This window comes from Phallusia mammillata, chromosome 2 (assembly GCF_965637545.1).
Source record: "Phallusia mammillata chromosome 2, kaPhaMamm4.hap1.1, whole genome shotgun sequence".
Taxonomy (NCBI): Eukaryota; Metazoa; Chordata; class Ascidiacea; order Phlebobranchia; family Ascidiidae; genus Phallusia; species Phallusia mammillata.
The window spans coordinates 6,273,413-6,289,747 of NC_137253.1; the positions used below are offsets into that span (position 1 = coordinate 6,273,413).

At 36.7% G+C, this 16,335-nt stretch overlaps 1 long non-coding RNA gene and 1 pseudogene across 2 annotated transcripts; both read right to left on the minus strand.

Moving 5' to 3' along the window:
- Positions 1-907: 907 nt before the first annotated feature.
- Positions 908-10,709, minus strand: LOC145214456 (beta-1,3-N-acetylglucosaminyltransferase lunatic fringe-like; annotated as a pseudogene). Its single transcript, XR_013857053.1, has 8 exons — positions 10,443-10,709; positions 10,119-10,167; positions 10,001-10,043; positions 7,212-7,274; positions 6,645-6,765; positions 5,117-5,217; positions 3,045-3,211; positions 908-2,232 (listed from the first exon to the last, which is right to left on the minus strand). The product of XR_013857053.1 is annotated as a beta-1,3-N-acetylglucosaminyltransferase lunatic fringe-like (transcript).
- A 1,523-nt stretch (positions 10,710-12,232) lies between these two features.
- LOC145214461 (uncharacterized) lies at positions 12,233-14,655 on the minus strand. Its single transcript, XR_013857056.1, has 3 exons — positions 14,524-14,655; positions 13,346-13,446; positions 12,233-12,967 (listed from the first exon to the last, which is right to left on the minus strand). It is a non-coding gene; the product is annotated as an uncharacterized LOC145214461 (long non-coding RNA).
- Positions 14,656-16,335: the final 1,680 nt, after the last annotated feature.

Below are 16,335 nucleotides of genomic sequence, written 5' to 3' on the forward strand. Positions count from 1 at the left end.
GGCTAAATCACGAACTCGACTTGACTTTCAACTGCGCTGTACAAAACAAGTCAAGCTCAACTGTGCACATTGGTTCATTGTTCGGCAAAATTTGGCAAACCCAAAACCCATGACTGTCCTCGAGAGACTTTTCGAAAATTTACGTTACGCTGGTTGAGTTGTAAACATTGACAGGCAAATAGAGTCTCAGTACAGACTAAGACAACAAACACAATAGACAATCGGTCTTAAACGGAGCGATTTTGGGCCGTTCGATATTACGTCAATTCCTGTAACTGACTGCTTAGCAAGTTAACTTAATTCAAAAAAAAGAAACCTTAGCCCGAACCCGGCCCGATCTAATGTACCGATCTAATGGTAGGTGTAATTGACAAGTATCACCCGTAGGTAGGAGTATCTGGCAGGGGCAAAGCAATTTCATGTTGCTCATTGTAACAGGGGGGGGATTGGTGAGTTTGATAGGTTTATACACGCTCTCTCCGGAGAGCTGATATTAGTCGGGTGCAAAGTTATGACTGCCTTGAACCGGTCTGAAGGGCCGAAAAGTTTGTCAAAGTACTGATGTACCTCGGATTTACACAACGCAATCAGTCTATAAAAATAATAATCCAGATTCATAACCGAACCCGAAGGTACAAGCCCTAAACTCCATAATTGGCTCATGAGCTGGTCAAATTGTGGAACAAATAGGGCCGAGTGTAAACTCAGGCACAATTCAAGGCATTGTATTTAAACTAAGTACCAAACCCGAAAAGCCCAGGCCGACTTAAAAATCCGTAACAGACCAGAAGGTTTAATAGGCCCTTCTAGACAATGCAACAGTTGTAATCTGGTTGCGCTAACAACGTGCAGTGCACCTGAAGAACACACAATTGAATCTGTAAACCCCATTACATAATGTTGCAGTTTCTGTCTTTTAATTTACTAAAGCAATTAAAACAAACACGATGGCAATGTTTCAAACAACAATAGGCTGAAAGCGTGACGTTGAACGTACTGCCGTTGAACAAATAATGCGAGCGAATAAACAAATAATGATAATTGTTTTAGGGCAGTTAGTCAAATATTTTTTACACAAAAAAGTCTGCAAACAAAACACCTTAAAGCAAGCAAAATCTCCAAAACGCAATCAATGAAAGAACTTAAAGACAAAACATGTTGTGTCACCACGGCAAGAAGTTTTGGTGGTTTTATTATTCATTATCGATTGTACTAAAGTAGACCATTGGCACAGATTTAGGCAATTGAAAAATCGCAGACAAGTGAACTTAGTTGTAACCCTATACTTGCCCGAAAACATATTACTATTGCACGGTTCACACTTCATCGCAAGCTTAACATGAAAACTGGCCTTAATCATTTTATAAGTTGGTATTGCACGCTTGCCATACAATTTTGGCGAAACTGCAATAAGTGGTATTAATTGCTGAAATCAAGTCATTGTGCAAACCAGTGACCATGACACATTGATTTTTAAACAACGGATCGTGAGGTCTACATGATAACGGAATAGTGCGGTATGTATAGAAAAGCATGTAGTACATACGATATTAACTCAAATATAAGTTGCAGGTTGTATTAGTAAGAAAATATGATTACTAATGTGTCCACTTAAATGGGTTTAATGTCATCTAATCATTAAGTCATCCATTCTTAAGATTGTATGATATATATAATAAATAAAGCTTTAACATTTGAATAAGATACTGATGATGCTGTTAAAGCGAAATATACTGAATGGTACAAACTTGGATAAATAGGATAAATAAGAAACCTATTCCATGAACGTAAATCAATTGACGCAAGGTTTATTTGAATTCACCAAGACACGTGCTGGGAGATTCCTTTTAAGGTTGAAAAAACTGGGGTACTCATTAAGGATGAAGACGAGTTCGTATACATATAATTGAATGCATAATGTATCAAAATGCACGGCATTAAAAATGCAATCTGTCCTGGATGTCAACCGCATGTAGTTGCAAGCCGTACATACTGCAGTGTAATAAAACACTTTACAAGCCCCGCGGCTAGGAATCGAATACATACTGCAGCTATAACTCCGCATTGTGTTACCAACGAGAATCACGTCTTGGCCAACGGTGCACAAATATTTTCCTTGGGATAAATGTTACAATGAAGAGACAATATTCGGGTCGGGTCTTCTTCCTTGCTAAACTGTGGTAGGGAAGCGGGAAGATTCACAACGTTTTTTCCATTGTAACTCACACACGCCTGACTTGATAGAGTGATGATGTAATATGTTAAATGATGCAAAAAATCCTGATAATGAAAGCATATTCATGGGTGGTAAATGCTTGAAATGGTGATTACAAATCAGTTTTTGGGACATTTCGCGATGTCATAAGTCATAGACTATTAGCAAACATTGTGTCATGACCTGATGAAGTTACAGGGTTAGCGCAACAGCCTTATGTTCACAAGGTTGTGGGTTCGAAACCAGTCTAATCCCTCTGTTTTTCATGAGCAAGAAATTGAACGACAAAGCTTTAACACAGAAACAAAACATAGCACGTTAAACAGTCTCAGTTAAAATCATAAATTAACCCTATTATATACATACATGGGTCGTAAACTAACACCAAGTCGACGCTAGACGACATAACTAAGATAAATACATTCATACTGGGACCAGTCACAGAACACTCATCCACAAATCATAGTACGCCAGGCCTATTCAAGGCGTTATACCAAATTAAGCCGTTCTTCCAAGCATGCCCATATGGCAAGGCACATCCTAAAAAATCTAGCCTGCGGTGGGATTCGAACCCACGACAGGAGTCCTTCCAATACTCGCGCTCTAACTAATAAGCATTATCATTTTGTTCAAACTCCAACAGTTCAGTGGGCACTGATTTGCCAGAAGACCATGCCGAGAGCGGCAGTACATAATGCAATCCAACCAATCTTTTTTGCACACGTTTATTCACAAACGTTGCCTTAAAGGGTTTGCCCAGCCAAACAAATCTTTCTTGCTCTTATACTGAACTTAACTAGGTGGTAAAATTGAAACATGAAAGCATTACCTGTTGCGTTAACGTTGACGAATTAAGTTTACCAAGCCTCTCAATGTGCGAGTGAAATAATGGAGACTCCGTCATTTGTGTTCCAATCAACTTTGTTGCAATTAACCCAATTACGCAATCATCTGCAGCACCAGCAGCTTGACATGTTCTCGGAAAAAAAACCGTTTCTAAAAATCAAGTAAGTGTTTTCATTTCTTACCACTTTTTAAAACTATCGTAGAAGGATGTAAATTATTTTCCACTTTCTAAAAAAAGTCAAACTTATGTACTACTTAACGTTTATTAGTGAGAAGTTTACCCACGCTAAGATTACCATAGATTTATAACTGGGATCAGGACCGAAAGGTCAATGCAGACCTGTGATCCAGAGTTGTAAGTCTATAAGCCGGGCTTTTCGGTCGGTTTCGGGCTTTAAAAAAATAATTTAACTGAGCAGTCAGTTGCTGGACTTGACCAAATGTCACAAATAGCTTAGTTTATGACCAAATGTCTATTGTGTTTGTTGTCTTGGTTTTTTGCTAAGGCATCAATGTATAGGCCTGTCAATCGAACTTTCGGGCCTAAACGGGCTTCTTAAAAACGATTCGAGTTCAGGCCGTGTTTCAGGCTTGTACTTTCGGGTTCGGGTCGGGTTGGAGCTCCAGTTTCAGGCCCGTTTACAACTCTGCGGTGATCACGACACATCCATATATAAATCACAGTACGCCAGACCCATTGAAGGTGCCATACCGAATCAGTCGGTCACCAAGTATTTCCACAAGGCAAAGCGTGGGTTCGAAATTCTAGCGCGGGCTAGGTTTTTTTAGCCTATACGCTTTGCCACACGGAAATGCTTGATGACTGGCTGATTCTGTATGCGCCTTCAGACCTTCCTGCGAGGTCCTTAAGGTTTATGTAATAAGATCCAAGGACCTCCCTGGTTTGTTTTTGTTTGGCGTATGGTTTTTGTTTATTTTATAATTGATTGGTTTGGTAAAAAATAAGGCTGTTTTAGCATTGGCTACATAGAAAAAAGCCATATTTGAAATGTCTATAAAAAAATAAATCATTTGAACTTGGGAATAAAACCTTTTAGATCGTGTTTTGTATGTATTGGGGTATTTGAAATTGCAAAAAAAAGAATTTGGATCTCTGTGACATTTTTGGGATAAAAAATTTGGACCACAACGGGTTCAATGGGCCTGGCGTACTGTGATTTACCCCTTTTGGGATCAAATTTACCTCCAAAGTGAATGACTGTTGTTTAACCTTAATGCACGGATCGACAGTTTCTAAAAGCGTTTGGCCGAAACCACACGTTTCCAACGCTCGAAAGCACTTGGAACTAACGACAAGCCGAACCTTGCGTTTATGAGTGGATAACAGTTGCCTTGTCTAATCAAACAACAGCCACGCTGGTCGTTTGTTGCTTATATAACTACGTAATTTAGAATTGCATGACTGTTCAACACCAAAAATTAATAAACGAGGATATCCTGCTTTTAGAAAAATCGTTAATTAGTTTCTCATTTGCAGAGGCGTTGAATTACTCACACATGTCGTATGGAAATGACAGCAGGCTTTGGATATTAAAATGAAGTTAGTTTTTGGAACCACTGGTGTGGAAAATCAACTGCAAATGTCGCACATTGCGTTCATTACGTTATCCAGAAAGCTCGCAAAACCTGACCAAACCAAGTATGCATGTATTCTAGCAGTAGCCTAAATAAAAAAATAAAGGCACTGTTCAATTTCGTTTCTGTCGACTTATTTTTCCAGCAAATGTAGACAACTTGGAAACATAACATGCATGATATTTTGTTCTCAAATTAAATTCTTAACACTGGTGAAAAATTGAACTGCAACACATAGCCCTGCAGCAATTGGAAGTGAGAATTTCATAAACGTTAAATGTAGTTTCTGTCGACTTATGTTTAGTAACGAAACGCAGGCGTTCTACCGATATTTCCAAAGGTATGAATCCCACCAAGTTCTATAACGCATGGTGGAAGATTGAGTTATAAATATAATGGATAGAAGTCCACTATATTCAAAAAAGGGCGTCATTTGATGATAAAGCAAAATAAACTTACCCACAATAAGGTTCCATTTTTATAGCAAGAGGTCTTGAAATACAAACTCCAACCCCACCTGTCCCAAACTCGTAAACATACCACCTCGTTCTATAGCGTGACTGTAAACAAACGACGTTACATCAATCACATTCGAAAACACAATAAAAAGCACTAAAACGTGTTTTATGTTGTAAGGTACCTGAAGGTATATAGGCCCGGAAGGTAATAAGGCCCACTGCTCATATTTTTTATGTGCCACAAAAAATGCTTCCGTTTTGATGTAATTTTAAAATATACATGTACTTAAAATGATTTTTTTGTTTCGGGCAGTTAACGCAGTGTCGTAGTGATTTCACTTTCACATTCTTGTTTTATGATTTACCCCTAAGTTATTTTTAAGATAATTTTTTAAGTCACAAGGGATAACGATGGCGACATTATGAAAATATTAATTATCCAACGGTATTAAAATTGTTTTTGATTTTACCTTTATCGCAAAAATAGTTAAATGCAAAGATACCCACATACGTCGCATTTATTAAAATGTTTGTTAAAACAAATTTCACACGCTAAAAAACTATATCTTTCTGGTGCTGTAGTATATTTCTGCTCAGTGTTATTTCAACATTTGCACAACTAATTTTCACCCATTTAAAACTATTTTTACTTATCCGCCATTTAGTATTAACTATACAAGCTGTACTGAATGTAGCAAACCTGCTGAACTGTATTGTTAGTCTATCATTCTGATCCCTAATGTCCGTCAGTTGTTCACCATGACGAAGCATTACTGAGCTCAAATAGTTGGGCACGTATATGGCAAATGCAAGCACAAAAAAGCACTAAAATGTGTTTTATTTTGTGAAAATTGATAGAACATGGAATCTTCGACATGTCCGAAAGTTATATCACAAATACAGTTTAAACTGTTTCTCAAACCTCAGTGGGTCAAGATATTACCATGTTCTCTCAACCATGTTATATAAGTTATATATTCGTTTCACATTTTCGTTTTTTTTGTATTTCGGTACACCATGAGGTGTTTCGGTACAAAACAACTTCTAACCAATCAACGTATTGTATTTGCTTTGTAACTATTAACTTACTACTGATGGGCAATTTAAAATCATTTGGTTCTGCAAAGTTGTAAGCGAGTCTGAATTTCTCGCCCAAACCCGAATCGTTTTCAAGAAGTCGGTTTAGTCCAGAAAGTTTAATTAACAGGCTGTACGTGAAAGCCTACAAATATTACTTCTGTACACAGCACAATATGAACAAAATATGTACAACAATAGCCATTGGCTCAAGCACGACATTTTTAGGCCTGTTTGGCATTAGGCTATAGGTCCAGAAACTAGCTGCTTAGATTGGTATTTAAAAAACAACTACGAACATAGAATGTAAAATCTGGCTCGAGTGAAGCCCGTTAGTAAAAAAACAACCAAATCCATGCAGGAAACCGATCCGACATGCCCGATCCGATTTATAACTCTATAAAAATGAATTGTTGTTCTTGCAATTTGTGTAGTAGATTAAAACGACATACCTTGAAATTCGGTCGACTTTTTCGACCAATATACCAATCTTTTTTGTCGTCAAACTGATCAATATAATTCACCAAACTTCCAACGTTTACGTAATTGTCATCATCGAAGTGACACCACCACCTTCAAAAATGCAAAGAAAGTTAAGAAGCCTCAAAACCCACGGAAAGTATGTCTATGGAGACTATAATATACATTTTCCTGAATTTTTTTAAACCCAAATCCAGTTTTCAGATCACTTTGAAACAGTTAACTTTTTCCACAAGAGTTGTATATATGAAACTATAGGTTGATTGTGGCCATTACATTTATTCTTCAGCAGCTGCTAGGATGTGCAACCTCCGGGCGGACGAATTTTAACTTAGTATAAAATCACCTTCTGTTATCAAGGGGTGCGAGTCGCGATCTAATCACCATAATTGAATTAGGTCCCACAGTGAAGTTGCACACCAACGCTCTTGAACGGATTCGGCCATGACTGCAGGTTGGGTATTTCGTTGTTTAGGGTTACCACCAAGCGTTCAGTGAAGGCGTTTGAAGCAATTTGTCGACAAAATGTTGTCACCTACCTTTTGCTTGTATCTGCAATAAATGTATCGTACTGCCGTCCAACTTTGCAACATAAATCAACTCTGAAATAAATAAATCGATCAATAAATATATATAAGACACATAGATAACTTAATTAAATTGTGGAATCGGAAAGAAAATAGTTTCTGAGTAATGTGCTATACGCTCTACAGCAATGATATTTTAATACAGCCTTGCATTTGCGGAAACGTTTATATAATAAAACATGTCGCTTTTTACGTCTGTTTGGGCCGTTATATTCCCTATTAAACTAACAAATAGATCGGTGTATAGCAGGGGTGGGCAAACTACGGCCCGCGGGCCGCATGCGGCCCGCCAAATGTTTCCGAGTAACGCTGAATAGTACTATGAGCACAGGCGCAGAGTTTTAAAAATACCGGGGGTGCGACTTGCCGATACCAATGCCATATGCAGTATCTGTACCCGTTCGATACTTTGGAACTAAACACAGATACTTTTCACGTGCTTTAGCCTGTTGTTTCTGCCACGTTATTATGCAAATCGTCACTTGACACAATTTCTTCGTTCGATAAAAGTAAAAGCGATTCACGTTTTCAAAAACAGCCCACTTTGCACTGTTGACGCCCAAACTTTGGTCACTTTGGATCATGTTTAGGTCGTTGCAGTACTTTTTGTTTAATGTTGGCACTCGGACTTGATTAACAAAAAACGTGGTTCAGCCTTTGTTGCAACAAACGCTTGTTTTTTTTAAACAATTACAATTGTAGCGTTTCAACCAATGTTTGTGCAGTCATGAACAAACGTATTTGCATAAAGCTGAAAATATACTATGTAATAATTTTGCGCAGGGGTGCACAACCTGCGGCCGCAATATATTTTGCTAAATATTTTGATTTTTAAACTGCTGAAACAGATTTCGTGGGACTGGAAAAAAGATTAGCAGTCTAATAACCATATGTGCCAGGCTTTTATCCGCTTATTATGTGCAAACAATGCGAAAAAAAGGCACTGGAATCGTCACAATACAGTTTATGACGTCATAAACAGTTAGCTCCGTTCAGCTAAATTTATGCACAAGTTAGAAATTGTTAATCAGAGCATATTAGGCGACTTTAAATGGTATATATATGATACAAACCTTATTCTTTGCATCAGTTGTTTTAAAACAAAACAACAAGCAAGCAATTGGCGGTCGTTGGTGAAATACTATGCGGCCCGGTAAGATTATAAACTTTTGAATGCGGCCCTTGCACTGAAAAGTTTGCCCACCCCTGGTGTATAGTGTTCCAATGCTACATAGTAATCGACAATTGGAACGTTGCACGTATAAATCCCAATTAAACGACAAAACAAAATTTGAAAACGTTTAAATATACCCCGGAACTACAAGACATATATCAAAAACAATTAAATGCAGAGATCATTCACAAGCAAATAGCATAGTTCGTGTAAGCTTCGTTGAACTTGAAAACAGTGTTATTTTCTTTACACTGGCAGCCGAGGGTTAGGCCATACCTAAAAGTATACAGACCAGGAATTCATCAGTATGCGAGTATTGATCACAGTAATATTGATTTTAAGCGTATGTAAGTGTTTGTAAAAAGGTTGTTTTCGTGACTTAGTGAAACGGTTTTGGGTGGCACGTTGTAAACTGAGCCTAACCGTAATTTTTTCACTGTATCGAGTCTTGTATTCGCTTTAAGTATAATTACTTTTAAAGAAATTTACTTGACTCGAGCAATCGTCGATACAAGTACTTCACTCGAGTGTGTTAAAGTTATGTTTTTTTATAGAAGGGACTTGACTTTGCCTGAATTTTACCTTAAGAATACGAATAATTACGAATAACTCGAATTGACTTGAGTCCGAATCTTACGCTTTTGGTGAAGCGTCATTGACGTTGGTATCAGATCCAGCATCAAACTCGAATTAAATCAATTTTACATTTTTTTTTGATACAAGAGGTATTTTCGAGTCAAACTTGGTAATCAGACTACTTCTCAAGCAACAAATTTTACCTTCAGTTTGGCAATTAGGTGCAAACCTCTAAAAACCGCTTTAAGATGCCAGATTTCAATGTGATCATAATTATTTCACGTATAGTTCTACTCGAATTTAATTATATCTCCTCAAAGACCGAAAGCTCTCCAAACAAAATTTAAATGTATTTTTTTATGTTTCAATTTGTCTATGTACTTTCACCATAAATTCTATTCACTTATTGCCATATGCTAACAAACATGATAATAAGAAGCATAAGTGGGTGGTACAAACAAGCAACATGGTGCCTAAAATCTGGCGGGAGCCAATGTGGTTGCAAAGAAGAAGAAAATTAGTTTGTGTAACAGGCGTAAATAATTGAAACGTGGTTTTGAGCGTTAACAGAAAACATATCCTAATACCCAAACCTTAAACCCATTAAACCGTCCGTTTTGCGTTTAGTGTACGGCTAATAAAATGGCAATATTCCAAAACAGATAAATAAGCTATTGCTGCCAGGCATAGTATTCCAAATCGGACTTTAAAAGTGTATCCAGCCATCCACGCAACAGACAGAAAGTCATTAAGGAGATTCAAATTACTTCAAATAGTGTTGTTTCACGTTCCAAGTAAAATATGGAAGCTATAAGCAGATGCTTGTACACCCTATTGCTAAACAAATTTGCTCTATATATATACTTGATAGTGATTGCGAACTTTCCAACAAACATGACAAATTCACGCTTTCAGTTTTAGCCGTTTAAAAAATATAATGCAACAACATTTGCAAACGAAAGACGAAAAGTACCAAAAGCGAATTACTTACAGGCCGTGGCTTTTTCCGCAACCGCTTTTAATCAGTTTGTTTCCTACAGAACCAAAAAAACATGATCAGATTTGGTCAGAAAGTTTGTGTAAATCAATGTCATTTGAACGTTACTTACCACTTTTCTTTTGATATACTGCGTCCTCGCTGTCTGTGATAAAATTTATCTAAAAAAGAAGAAACACTCTGCTTATTAATTGCACCATCAAACAAATTGTGGAACAATTTTATCGTAGTGCGAACGGTTCCTCATTAAAATGCAATATACATGATTTACAAGATATACCAATCTCAAATTTATGTCTCTCGCTCCAACCTAACTAACATTGTATGTTTCAGGAGTGGGTTTGTGAGAAAGGAAATTACCAGCCACCATGTACAAAGTTAACCCTACACCCAAACCTTTATACACTATTGACGAACGTATGCACAATTTCCATACCTGGCCATTGGTTTGAATAAACCAAGTCTTCAGTATTAGGTCGATTCTAGTACTATGGAATTTTTCGCTAGTTTTAATCGTAAATCCAATATCGTCGACTGTCAACTTTATCCTTTGTTCAGACGTTTGTCCTTCAGTTGGCGCTGGCGTAGATTTTTTAAATATATGTTGAATGAAGGAAGAAAACATGTACCAGCAGACACCTAAAAGGCTAAGCGCTAATAAACACGCGATGTAACGTATCTTTTTCATCCTAGCTGGTCTTGTCGGCGCAACATGCACTAACAGAAAAAAAAAACCAACAAAATAAATTAAAATACACACGTTTGATTCTGTGGAAAAAAACTACGCTTTTTCTTAACTCCTAATATTATACATCAGCTTCTTAAGAATGTTGCATACAAACAATTTTTGATTAATTTAACATTTTCATTTAATGAACGGTAGCTGTTCCAAACTGTTTTCGACCTGCTGCGCTAGTTTTTTGCCCTGGACAGCGCAACTCGCGAAAAAAATCTGATGATTTTGACTTTTGTGCCACGCCAATCCTGTGTTGTGTAGCACCAAACTGTAATTAAACAAATCCTGCACATTCAAATAAATATATAATAAAAATAACATACGGGTACTTAAATTTTCCGTAACGAACTATGCCTTTCTATGAGCCTTCTAATAATCATCAGTTTAAACGACTGTATCTATTCCTGTTTGTCAAACGAAGGCTAAATCACGAACTCGACTTGACTTTCAACTGCGCTGTACAAAACAAGTCAAGCTCAACGGTGCTCATTGGTTCATTGCTCGGCAAAATTGGGCAAACCCAAAACCCATGACTTTATGAAAAAATACGTTACGCTGGTTGAATTGTAAACATTGACAGGCAAATAGAGTCTCAGTACAGACTAAGAAAAATCCGTAAAGGACCAGAAGGTTTAATAGGCCCTTCTGGACAATACAACCGTTGTATTCTAGTTGAAAACAATGTGCAGTGCACTAGGAGGATACAAAAATAAATCCGTGAACCCAATAACATAATGTTGCAGTTTCTGGCATTTAATTTAGTAAAGCAATTGAAACAAACACGATGGCAATGTTCCAAACAACAATAGGCTGGAAGCTAGATGTTAAACGTACTGCCGTTGAACAAATAATGCGAGAGAACAAACAATCAATGATAGTTAGAGCAGTTAGAGTTACATATGTAAAACGCAACAGCTTAAACTAAACATATTCTCAAAAATATAAGTTCTTTGAGCCTTTGATTGCGGCTCTTTAATGTTGCACATACATTTCCCAATCTTGCAGTTGTTTGACCTGATGATAAAACAATGCATTCTAGCACGTATTAACAATAGACTGACCGTTTGTAATAACCAATGTACATTCCGCAAACCGAAAAGAACATTATTACACAGAAGCGTGATAGCTTGTGCATTGTAGTCAAATATATTGTCAGATTTAAGCTGTAAGTCAGGGCTGACAATAAAAGCATTTTACGTTTGACTAGCAATAACTGCAAAGTTTAAACATGTGTCTCTTATCTGTAAAGCTTCGCTCAATCGTTACAAACTAGCAATTTGAAACGTCACTACGAAGCTAAATAACTTTCCCATCATATCAGCCTAATTTCAAACACCTTGCACCCCAGGTGGAGACTCACAGTTTTACCACACAACAATGATCATTATTTGATAGCGTACACTACATTGTGTGTGAATAAATTCGTTTTTGATTTTTTGTGTTGCGGCTCTATTCAAACTAAGCTTTGTAATACGCGGCTCGGACATGAAGCAGGTCTGGCCACCCCAGCTATATAGCGAAACAGTGCGATGTAAATCTTAAAACACACAGTACCGCTGATGGGAGCGGAGAAAAGCATGTAGCATACGATATTTACCCAAATACAAACCGCAGGTAATATTGACAAAATAGTAATACTAATGTTTCACTCAAATGGGTTTTATTTCATCAAAACATTAAGTCATTCATTCGCAAGATTGTATGATATCTATAATATTAACAAATAAAGCTTTAACAAACTCTATTTGAAAAAGATACTGATGATGCTGTCAAAGCGAAATATATTGAATGATGCAAATAAATAGGATAAATAAGAAACTTATATCATGAAATTAAATCTTCTGACACAATGTTTATTTGAATTCACCAAGACACGTGCTGGGAGATTCCATTAAGGTTAAAAAAACTGGGATTTCCATTAAGGTTAAAAACGGGTGTGTATACATGTAACAGATAATTGAATGCAAAATGTATCAAAATGCACGGCATAAAAAATGCAAGACATCCTGTATATTAACCGTATGTAGTTGTAAGCCGCACATACTTCAGTGTAATAAAACACTTTACAAGCCTCGCGGCTAGAAATCGAATACATACTGCAGCTGTAACTCCGCATTGTGTTACCAACGAGATCACGTCTTGGCCAAAGGTGCACAGATATCTTCCTTGGGATGGAAGCTCGCAAAACCTGACCAAACCAAGTATGCATGTATTCTAGCAGTAGCCTAAATAAAAAAATAAAGGCACTGTTCAATTTCGTTTCTGTCGACTTATTTTTCCAGCAAATGTAGACAACTTGGAAACATAACATGCATGATATTTTGTTCTCAAATTAAATTCTTAACACTGGTGAAAAATTGAACTGCAACGCATAGCCCTGCAGCAGTTGGAAGTGAGAGTTTCATAAACGTTAAATGTAGTTTCTGTCGACTTATGTTTAGTAACGAAACGCAGGCGTTCTACCGATATTTCCAAAGGTATGAATCCCACCAAGTTCTATAACGCATGGTGGAAGATTGAGTTATAAATATAATGAATAGAAGTCCACTATATTCAAAAAAGGGTAGAGGAAGTCATTTGATGATAAAGCAAAATAAACTTACCCACAATAAGGTTCCATTTTTATAGCAAGAGGTCTTGAAATACAAACTCCACCCCCACCTGTCCCAAACTCGTAAACATACCACCTCGTTCTATAGCGTGACTGTAAACAAACGACGTTACATCAATCACATTCGAAAACACAATAAAAAGCACTAAAACGTGTTTTATTTTGTAAGGTACCTGAAGGTATATAGGCCCGGAAGGTAATAAGGCCCACTGCTCATATTTTTTATGTGCCACAAAAAATGCTTCCGTTTTGATGTAATTTTAAAATATATATATGTACTTAAAATGATTTTTTTGTTTCGGGCAGTTAACGCAGTGTCGTAGTGATTTCACTTTCACATTCTTGTTTTATGATTTACCCCTAAGTTATTTTTAAGATAATTTTTTAAGTCACAAGGGATAACGATGGCGACATTATGAAAATATTAATTATCCAACGGTATTAAAATTGTTTTTGATTTTACCTTTATCGCAAAAATAGTTAAATGCAAAGATACCCACATACGTCGCATTTATTAAAATGTTTGTTAAAACAAATTTCACACGCTAAAAAACTATATCTTTCTGGTGCTCTAGTATATTTCTGCTCAGTGTTAATTTTCACCCATTTAAAACTATTTTTACTTGTCCGACATTTAGTATTAACTATACAAGCTGTACTGAATGTAGCAAATCTGCTGAACTGTTAATTGTTAGTCTATCATTCTAATCCCTAATGTCAGTCGGATGTTCGCCATGACGAAGCATTACTGAGCTCACATAGTTAGGCACGTATATGGCAAATGCAAGCACAAAGCCTTAAGTTAAATGACAACGAAAATACCATGTTTAGAAACCGCAAATTACGGCATTTAACGTCTGACGCGTGCAGACAACGCAAATTCCACAACTGGTCAAATCAACTGTAGTATTGTTTTCTTTTTTGGTTGTACAAATTTGTTTTTATCAGATTAAATTCCACTACAAATTGAATTGCTTTTTTTTGTGAAATTCGACCCATGTCTGTGATGTTTTCTCCCACCTAGTGCTTTTGCAATGACGCCACTAGCCGCTTGGGAGAAACGTCACACTTTCTTATGCGCTTGAACATATCATTTAAAAATTCCAATGATTTTTTAACTCAAAAGTGACATTCAGGTAATCTGAAGATATATAATATAATAGCTTTTACCTTTCGTTTCATGGTTTCATTGATGCAGTCACTTGTACTAAGTAAATTGGCGATCAGAAAAATGACTTATATTTAGGAGGGTAATTACCGCTTTTAATGTCAAACTATACACACCAAACTAAACACTTTTATCTTCGTTATATCACAAAGTTTGAACCCACGCTCGCAACGACCAATACCCAGGTTTTTTTTATGTTTGTATGTGGTTCAGGCGCACCATATGTTTGGGTTGAGTACCCAGCGCCCACTCCCGACAAAAATGTCAAAATAAAAATGACGCTATGTGGCGCCACATACAAAAGGTTGAAATTAACTCTTTTTTTAATTTAGGAGCTTGGCTGAATGGTCTAGCGCGCCTGACCAATGTACAGACATAAAAAACATGATCGGGAGTCGTCCTAGGAAGTGTCCTGGTTTCGAACCCCCTGAAAAACTATTTCAATTCAAATTTATACTAATCAGTATGTTAGAAAATAACCACCAAAAACGGTCACTATTATCAATGCAAAACGGAAAACATGTTGGAAGTATCGTTGCGTTTTCCTGTCAGTTTGCTACCATTCGTGTTTCTAATGTTTTTTTTTGGCTGTTTTACGTTCAATTATCAACAAATTTGGCTTAAAACTAACTTAAATGAAAATTACCACAATAAAATTCATCATACTTTTGTTTTGTAAACGGGTCTGACAATATGGTATCAAAAACATTCTTAGGAATAATTTTGATGTTCTTAATTGAAAATGAAATATGTCCACATATATAGTCTAATGCAGAGGTGTGCAACCTTTGGCACTGTGGGGCCAAATACAATTACCATGATAAGATCGAAGGCCTTCGTAAATTATAACACAAGGCGGTTTTACTTTTGATTCTTGCAGCGTTATTGTCAAGAAGCAGAAAAATAGCACAAGGCAAATTGATCTACTCAAAACTATATAACAGTTGGACTCGTTTGCAAGTACATTTGAAATGCAAGCTTCTCTGCCGGCCGCACAACCTTTAATCAATGGGCCGCATTTGGCCCGTGGGCCGCAGGTTGCACACCCCTGGTCTAATTGGATGTGAATGTTTTTCGTAAATAGCATTGCAATAAAAATAGCCTTGCTCGTTAATATGCTGTCTATCCCCGTCACACCTTGTTTGTTTGCGCACCATTACAACACAATCCTTGTTCAGGTTAAAAAGAAAAACGCTTTTCTTTGACAAATATGATTTACCTTCGAATCAATAGACTACGTGTTTAACGCAACGCACTCTCCGCGTCTAAGTCAAAATCTACCCGGCCCAACTTAAATCCGTAACAGACCAGAATATTTGATTGGCCCTTGCGGACAATACAATAAGGTACCTGAAGGTATATAGGCCCGGAAGGTAATAAGGCCCACTACTCATATTTTTTGGTATACAAGTAAAAACGTTTCCGTTTCGATATAATTTTTAGATTTATTCAAACTTATAATGATTTGGAAAGTTTTGGACCTGTAAGTTCTGTGTATTAGTTTCTACGACCAATCCAAATTCAAAAGTGTTTTTTACAGCTTTTTATTATTTATTTATTTTAAATTGTTACAAAAATAAAAAGGTTTTGTTGACGAAATGAAATCTTATTAGGATACATCAGAAAGGGGTCATTTTAGCTGAATTGGAGCGTTATCCAATCTGAAAAAAAGAATTACCTCAAATGAATTTTATTAGGGTTTTGTTTGTCAGTCATTGCTGGCAATAAGGCCTAAAATTTTTGTCATTTTCTGTATTGTTTTTTATAGCAAAGGCGACTGGTATGCAAAAAATTGCTTATTTGCTTTATTAGAG